Source organism: Protopterus annectens, chromosome 17.part0, assembly GCF_019279795.1.
Source record: "Protopterus annectens isolate FY-2018-M chromosome 17.part0, PAN1.0, whole genome shotgun sequence".
In the NCBI taxonomy this organism is placed as follows: Eukaryota; Metazoa; Chordata; order Ceratodontiformes; family Protopteridae; genus Protopterus; species Protopterus annectens.
Window position 1 is genome coordinate 786,826,471 of NC_056751.1, and position 9,219 is coordinate 786,835,689.

The following is a 9,219-nucleotide window of genomic DNA, read 5'->3' on the forward strand; positions in this document are numbered from 1 at the left end:
CTATGATGCCTCCCTCCCACTAGGATGGGCAAGCCAATGCCAGCCACTTACTCTCACCCTCCCCAACCAGGTCCACCAATAACTGTTCTGCTTGGGGAATGCGTCATCTGGGTTGCAGTAAGGCCTTTATACCTCTGTGTCATAGGACCAAATAAAGCAAATTTCAACCATGAAAGAAACAGAATGAGCACCAGTGTATGAACTGCCTTAGGAAAGTTATCAGAAAGAAAAAAAAATATTGCAGAGTAGAAAGGTATTCCATGAATTATACAGGTTTCCATGAGAAGTACTAAACATTTCAGAGCTCAATAGATAAGGCATTAAAGAATTTAAAATGCTAATCAGAATTACTAAGTCATATTAGAAAATTATATCAAACCACCTCCAATGGTGTAGAAAGCCGAAGACCTGAATATGATCCAGGTGATCAATTAGCATGTTGGTGTCTGACAGAATTGACAGGTTGGAAGGGTCTGCCTATCCTGGGGTGGTGGAAGTGTAATTAGGAGAGAGAGGTTTTCTTCTCAGTCCATAGTGGGGTATAGAGCTCAGAAAGATAGCTGGAGGGGGTATATAGATAGGGCTTATAAGGCATGGCTGCTCTATGGGCCTGGGTGGGCTCATTCTAAGCTATATCTCATTGTCCACCCCACCTAATAAGGTATTATGTTATTCTTGGACTAGCAGGTACACTTCTTCCTGGCCAGGGGGTGGTACCTGCATAACACAATGTTTTGTTACATTTCACAGCTCATTTGTACATAATTTGGTACTTCTGACTTGACATTACTTATAAGTATTATGTAGTCATCTCAAAACAAGTACCCCAGCAAGAAATAAAACATGCAAGTACTGCTGAATCAATTCACCACTACACACCTGTAAATAGATTGCACAGTTTGTGCATTATTACCTGGATTTGTGCCCACTTCTCTCTCTGTCTCTCTGAAATTATTATTTGTTGAATATTTTATAGAAATTGTATATGCAGGAACAAGCATATTGACATAATAAAACAAATAACTATTATACAATCAGAAATTATTAGCTATACTTTTTTAGTTTAGATTCACCATATCATGCACTATTGTATAGGCTGTTTTTTTTTTTTTTACCAATGTCACCCTTCATATCTTTAATTCTAATAATAAGAGATAAGAGTATGGTCAGTGTACTCTAGAATCTTAAAAAAGTGACTGCTGCGATAAAATGCCCACAAGGGATCAGTACATACATGTGTAAAAAGTTGACAGCAGACACAAAGCAAAGCTTGTCCACCACGGAGAGGTTTAAAACTATTTAATACTAAAAATTAGCATGTATAAGAAAAATAAAAACACAGTGAAATGTGAAATCAGCTTAAAATAACTGGATAAGTGCTTTCATCAAGAATCCCTTCATCAGATCCTGTTGTACCAAACTTTGCTCATCAAATTGAAACAGAGGTTTATTTACCACAGTAAAGGGGCAGATGGTAAGGGCAGCTAGAATGGCACCTGACCTGGAAACATTTTTTTGAGGAAATACAAAAAATGAAAACATATGTTTAGGGTATCCTTGTGAGTCAGTAGAGGCTACGATGACTGAGGTCAGAAGAAAAAGAGAGGAAGGGTTAGATAAACCCCTCCTGGCTGTGGCAACATGACCTGAAGAACAATGGGAAAGAAGTAAGTAGTGCCTTTATTACTGCTTACAATGTTTATGGCAAACAATTTAGAAATATTCTGCAATATAACTGGAATGTCTTCAGAGTAGACGAGGAACTTTTTAAAACTTTAGGGAATGATCCAAAAATAGTCATAAGAGAAACAGTCATTTGAAAGACATTCGGTAATTTAATTGTATGAAATTAGGATACAATAGGAGTTTGAATAAAGCTATTTTTATATGAGAAGCATGTGCACAATGTAAATACATTTTACAAGGAGATAGAATTTGTTTGAACAATCAGGAATGGATGAATAAGAATACTTATTACAACTGTACATCTAAGACAGTGGTTTACATTGCCAAATACCAAGTATGGGCAAGTTTCTATATAAGAAAAACTGAAAGAAAACTTAAGTATTTATGAGCAAATATATGACATTAGCAATCAAAATGGTCTAAGTGCACTGAGGAAGCATAATTGTGATAATCTGGATATTTTTTTTCAAATTCTGGGTGTTAGATTCTATATATGTAAACTTGAGAGGGGGGACCATGGACACTGAAACTTGAAGCCCTCGAACTCAAGTGGCAATTAGAGGATCATAGGAAGTTACTAGGCTGCTGGCCCTGAGGCCCTTACAAGCCTGGCCAAGAACTTAGTCCATGTTCTGACAATTCAGCACCTGATGCCCTGTCCAGCAGGGACACGGGTGGAATCCCAGGGGTGTAGTTTCTTTTCCCTACCCAGATATCCAAGTTGAACTTAAAAAGCGTTAATGAAGTACACTGCTTGACATAGAGTGGGAGTCTATTCCACAGAAGGGGGAGTCTCTGGGACACAAATCTGTCTGGCCAACAAGTCCTAGTTATGTCAGAGATCAGGTTGAGGTCATGCGTGCAGGTTACTCGAGTGGAGCTTGACTTGCGGATATGCAGCAGTCCCATCAAGGTGGGCTCTGAGATTGCTTTGTATGCTAGACAGAGGTCACCTCTGAGGAATCTGTAGGAGACTGAATAGAGGGACAGCTCCTTTAGCCTATCTGTGTAGGGTAGATGTTTGAGGCCCTGGATTCTCCTGGTGAGGAACCTCTGTAGTCTCTCCAGCTGCTGCATGCACTTTGTGAGGTACATGCCAAAAGGGGCATTGTACTCAATAATGGGTCTTATAAGGGAAGAATATAGAGATGTTATGACCACCTTGCCCCTGGATGAGATACCTTTACTAATGAGGTGGACCATGTAGAAAGCTTTCCGTACAATGGAGGCAATATGGTGGTCAAAAGTCAGTTTGCTCTCAACCTGGGTGCCCAAGTCACTCACGACTGATTGCATGCTTAGATCCTTGTTATTAATGTGATCATTTGTGGGGACATCACTCTCCCCAAATGGAATGATGATGTATTTTTTGACATTCAGTTTGTGATCATGTTTCTGGCACCAGTCATATGTTTGGGTGAGACCCTCTTGGAGGATGTCTACATCACTAGGGGAACTGATGACAGTGCCCAGCTTACAATCATCTGCAAACTTGGTCATCCATAGCCCACTGGTTTTGGCCTACACCTCAGAAAAGTATATTCCAAATAACAAGGGCCCCAAGACCAATCCCTGGGGTACACCACTCGTTACAGTTTGACTGCTTGAGGTGACTTCCCCTATTTTGACTAGGTGGGTTCTGTCATTGAGCCAGTTTGCTACCCATCTGGTAACATACAGATTGATGCCTAGTTGAGAGAGTTTATCTATTATACCCAAGTAGGGAACAGTATCAAAGGCTTTAGCCACATCAAGGTAGGCAGTGTGCACCATCTTCTCCTCATCCATGCTTTGGTGACTGTCTCAAAGAAGTTGACCAAATTTAGCAGGCATGACCTCCCCTTGACAAAACCAAACCATGTGGGATCAAGTGTTTGGAGGTTGCCAATATCCTTGTTAATGAGGTCCATGATAATCCACTCCATGGCCTTGCAGATCAGGCTAGTTAGGCTGATGGGTCTATAATTTCCTGGATCGGTGGATGCTCCACCTTTGTGCAAAGGGATGACAGTGGTTGTCCTCCACTTCACTGAGATGAAGCCAGTACTCAGGCTTTGGTTGAATATGATGCCTAATGATGCTGCAAGTTCCTGTCTGAGTTCATGTAGGATGCAGCCTGGGATGTTATCTGGTCCCATGGAGGCTGTATTTTTTGCCTTTGAGAAGGCAGTGATGATTTGCTCCCTAGAGATAAGGGGAGGAGGGCAGGTGCTGGGAATGTCCAGATTTACTGATAAGGAGAAAGAGGGGTGAAGTTTTCACTGAACCTGTCTGCCAGCAGGTTGGCTATATCTACGGCATTTGTGTATGTGTGGTGTCCTTGACCACCAGTTCTGAGCAGATCTGGATGCTTCCCTTGAGTTTGCAGACATATGTGAAGAAAGCCTTGTGACTGTCTTTGGTAGATGTGGCTAGTTTGGAGTCGAAGTTTGCTTTGAAGTATTTCACTAGTGCTCTTATTTGCTTGTTCAGACTAAGAGAGATTGCTTCCAATTAGGCACGTACTCCTTCTTGGTCCTGGACAGCAGTTTTTTTCTTTTATTATAGAGATTATGTATTGCAGATGTCCATCAGATAGGTTTACTCTTCCTTGAGGAGGAGTATTTTGTCCTGTCGTGTATTCATGATTCCATGCAGCTATATAGATGCTCATATAGTACTTTGGTGTAGGTTTAGACATATGTGCCAGTTCCTATGGTGGGGAGGGAGCTGTGAAGCTGTTTATACCTTCCCTCAGAAAGTTATAATCAACTTTCAAGAAGTTTTTTATTTGACCCTATCTAGGGGGTAATCAGGGGAGATGGTGGCTTCAAATGTGACCATTTTGTGGTCGGATTTTACCAGGGAGGATGACACTGTAAGGATACTGCAGTGGTTACTCATGTTGGTTAATACCAAGACCAAGATATTTTCACCCCTTGTGGAAGTGTCAACCAGCTAGTCCAAGGCATTTGCATTGACAAAATCAGGGAATCTCTGGGCATTTGTGTTTTGGCATGAGTAGTTCTTCCAGTCTATGGTTGGATAGTTAAAGTCACCAAGGATCAGGGTAAAGGGTTGAATCTTGATAGATTCAAAGAGGTCCAGATAGGTGGAGTGGGCATCTTGAGTCAAAGTTGGGGGCCTGTAGCTAGTTATGATTTGAATAGGGGTCCTGTCAATGGTTAACTGCACCTGGAGTGTCTCCTGTGCATCATACTGTTTAACCAGCCTGGAGGTTTTTATTATATATATTGCAACTCCACCCCATTTTGCTTTGTTACCCACAGAATGGGGTCTGAATGTATGCTAGGATGAGTAACCTGGTATGACTGGGGTGCTCTCCGCAGCTTTGAACCAGGTTTCTGTGACTGCACAAATGTCAGCATCTTCCAAGGTTAAGAATGCTTGCAATGATTGCAGTTTCATGTTTAGACTCCTAGCGTTTAGCAGCATGACCTTTAATTTGCGTTTTGATGAACTTTTCATGTTGGCAGTTTTGACCTCATGGCTTTGCCTAAAAAAAGGCACTATGGGAGAGGCAAGAGCCTTTGCCAGGAGCCTGAAGCCCAGACAGATGCAGGCCATCTGAGGCAAAGCATTGTGGATTATTAACAGCTACTGATAAATTTCCTGGTCTCAGTTAGACTATTTGTATAGACAGTATTTTAAAATTAAAGCAATTGGAATTGTGATTTTTTAACACTTCCAACTTTTTTATATTATATTTTAATGCTGTTGATTCGTTGGCAACATATTTATTTATTTACCTTTATCAAATGTTGTATTTAGTTGATATTGCTTTAAATTAATTAGTTGCATTAATTAATTTGTGATGTCATAATGATTTTCTTATTTAAAGCCCAGTAAAGAATGGATTCTTTGTTCTGATGAAGTCCTTGACTGTCTCAGATAAAAGAGCTCAATAAATTTTATTTGGTTCTCAGTGTTTATTTAAGTATTTGAAAGAATAAATGTTTTGGCTATTTATGCCCAGTTTAAGTGGTTTCAAGGCTATGCACATTTGAGGTCTGACACTAGAGGTTTTTTTTTTCTGTACTTATTAGGTCCACAGGAACTACAACTCACAGCCTCAACTATCTGCAAGGAAAACTAATGATTTTGCTTATAACAGACAATTATTGATTAAAATGAGTGCTGGTCACTGAATCAATGAGCAGTTAATGAGTGTTGATGGTGTTGTGGTGCTTTATTATGGGCAGCACGGTGGTGCGGTGGTTAGCATTATTGCCTCATAGCAAGAGGTTCTCGGGCCCATTTCTAAGCTGGGGTGCCTTCTGCGCAAAGTCTCCATGTCCTCCCTGCATTTGTGTGGGTTTCCTCCGAGTGCTCCAGTTTCCTCCTACTTTCCATATTCATGTGTCTAGAGTGTTTCTCCCTGGGCCTTCTCTGAAAATGGACTCTGCCCCAGTCAGACTTTCCCAGTAAAGAAATGTTAAATAAAATAAATTGAAGCTGATTGTGTAAAAATAGGAGAGGATTAGCACACAGGAACTGATCTCAAATATTTCCTAGTTGTTATTCACCCAGATAAAATGCAAGGTCATTTGGCCTGTGAACTGACATGACAGCATCTAATTTAAATTTTCAGTCTGACCTTTAGTCTGAGTTTAGGCTAGTCTCCTTCTTAGGAGAAGGGGGAACTACTATTTTTGTTGCATATTGTTCAGAGTAAAGAACCTGTATGCAGCTCTGTGATGAAGCAGTTGAACCAATGGATGTCCCAAGTCCTGAAAACAAGGTTAAGAGACTGAAAATGAAGCAAGTAGGTCTTAAAAGAGGAGGCTGAGTAACGATACCAACAGCAACAGCTGTAGGTACTGAAGAACTAGGTACCGAAAAGGAACCCCTGTGCTGATCAGAGTTGTGAGCTTCTATACACACAGACATACCTATGAACCTATGCACAGTTTCTACCTAGCCTGTGCTCTGCACTACAATATATCCCTAATAAGAATAGAAAGAAAAAGAGCTGTGCAGGAAACAAAACCGTAGGCAGCTGATGAGAAGGTGATTGCAGCATGGAGTTGAAATGATCATAAGTATTCAAAAACCCGGACGGTTTCAGAGATAAATGAGAAGAAAATAAGAAAGGCTTATCAAACATAGAAAACTACCAGTAGTGACCGAAAACATGATGCAGTATGTGGCCAATTAGCAGGCTTGTGAAATCAGGCGATGCAAACAGGTGGAGCAGAACTGACAACATCCAGGTACCTATTATTGGATGAATATTGTAAGACAGTTTAATGTGCACAGCAGACGTGGTACAAAATCCAGTTTAATTGGCATCTTCATGATGAGCCATGTCTTCTCAGCAACAGATGCCTCAGTCAGACCATGCCTTACTGAATGACATAATGACCAGATAAGAGAGGCAAGCAGTGTCCCTTAAAGCATGACATTTGAGGGAGATCATGCCTTACTAATGAGATAATGACCAGATAAGAGAGGCAAGCAGTGTCCCTTAAAGCATGACATTTGAGTGAGATCATGCCTTACTAATGAGATAATGACCAGATAAGAGAGGCAAGCAGTGTCCCTTAAAGCATGACATTTGAGTGAGATCATGCCTTACTAATGAGATAATGAGCAGATGACAGAGGTGAGAGATGAGAGGTGAGAGGTGAGAGGTGAGGTGTCCCTTAAAGCATGACATGTGAGTGAGATCATGCCTTACTAATGAGATAATGAGCAGATGATAGAGGTGAGAGGTGAGAGGTGAGGTGTCCCTTAAAGCATGACATGTGAGTGAGATCATGCCTTACTAATGAGATAATGAGCAGATGATAGAGGTGAGAGGTGAGAGGTGAGGTGTCCCTTAAAGCATGACATGTGAGTGAGATCATGCCTTACTAATGAGATAATGAGCAGATGACAGAGGTGAGCAATGCCCTTTAAAGTATGGCATTTGAGACATTAGACAATATTCTTAGCAAAAGGGTGGCAAAGGTGATAAAAATGAAGAGACAGGCTGAGGTTTTGACCGTTTTCACATAAATATATCATACAGAGAATAATATCACTTCTAGTGCCTATCCAGGTCTCATATAAACTAGTGTTTGGTATACATAAGGACAACTTGTTTAAGGCAACTGCAGAAAGAAAAAAATACTAAGGGTTAGCTATTCCCCAGGAGCTCCATGCACACAGCTCTGTGAGTGCGCTATTCCAGTGGGAACATATAAATTGGATGGGATAGGGATCGCTATTCCAGTGTGAACATATAAATTGGATGGGATAGGGATCTGTGCACACAGCTCTGTGAGTGAGCTATTCCAGTGGGAACATATAAATTGGATGGGATAGGGATCCGTGCACACGGCGCTGTGAGCGAGCTCAGTGTGAACATATAAATTGGATGGAATAGGGATCCATGCACACGGCTCTGTGAGTGAGCTGTTCCAGTGTGAACATATAAATTGGATGGGATAGGGATCTGTGCACATGGCTCTATGAGCGAGCTATTCTGGTGTGAACATATAAATTGGATGGGATAGGGATCCGTGCACATGGCTCTGTGAGCGAGCTGTTCCAGTGTGAACATATAAATTGGATGGGATAGAGATTCATGCACATGGCTCTGTGAGCAAGCTATTCCAGTGTGAACATATAAATTGGATGGGATAGGGATCCGTGCACACAGCTCTGTGAGCGAGCTGTTCCAGTGTGAACATATAAATTGGATGGGATAGAGATCCATGCACACAGCTCTGTGAGCGAGCAATTCCAGTGTGAACATATAAATTGGATGGGATAAGGATCCGTGCACATGGCTCTGTGAGCGAGCTATTCCAGTATAAACATATAAATTGGATGGGATAGGGATCTATGCACATGGCTCTGTGAGCGAGCTATTCCAGTGTGAACATATAAATTGGATGGGATAGGGATCTGTGCACATGGCTCTGTGAGCGAGCTATTCCAGTGTGAACATATAAATTGGATAGGATAGGAATCCATGCACATGATGCTGTGAGCGAGCTATTCCAGTGTGAACATATAAATTGGATGGGATAGCGATCCATGCACATGGCTCTGTGAGCGAGCTGTTCCAATGTGAACATATAAATTGGATGGGATAGGGATCCGTGCACATGGCTCTGTGAGCGAGTTATTCCAGTGTGAACATATAAATTGGATGGGATAGTGATCCATGCACATGGCTCTGTGAGTGAACTGTTCCAGTGTGAACATATTAATTGGATGGGATAGGGATCCATGCACATGGCTCTGTGAGCGAGCTATTCCAGTGTGAACATATAAATTGGATGGGATAAGCATCCGTGCACACGTCTCTGTGAGTGAGCTATTCCAGTGTGGACATATAAATTGGATGGATAGGGATCTGTGCACACAGCTCTGTGAGCGAGCTATTCCAGTGTGAATGTATAAATTGGATGGGATATAGGGAAAAGCAGAGCACATCTTTGTATGTCTGCAGTTAGATAAAACAAACTTGTAAGATTGTGAATTTCAGGGAGCCATCAAAATTGTGGTTTTGAAATATTAGGGAAGGCTCTTGGATTGGAC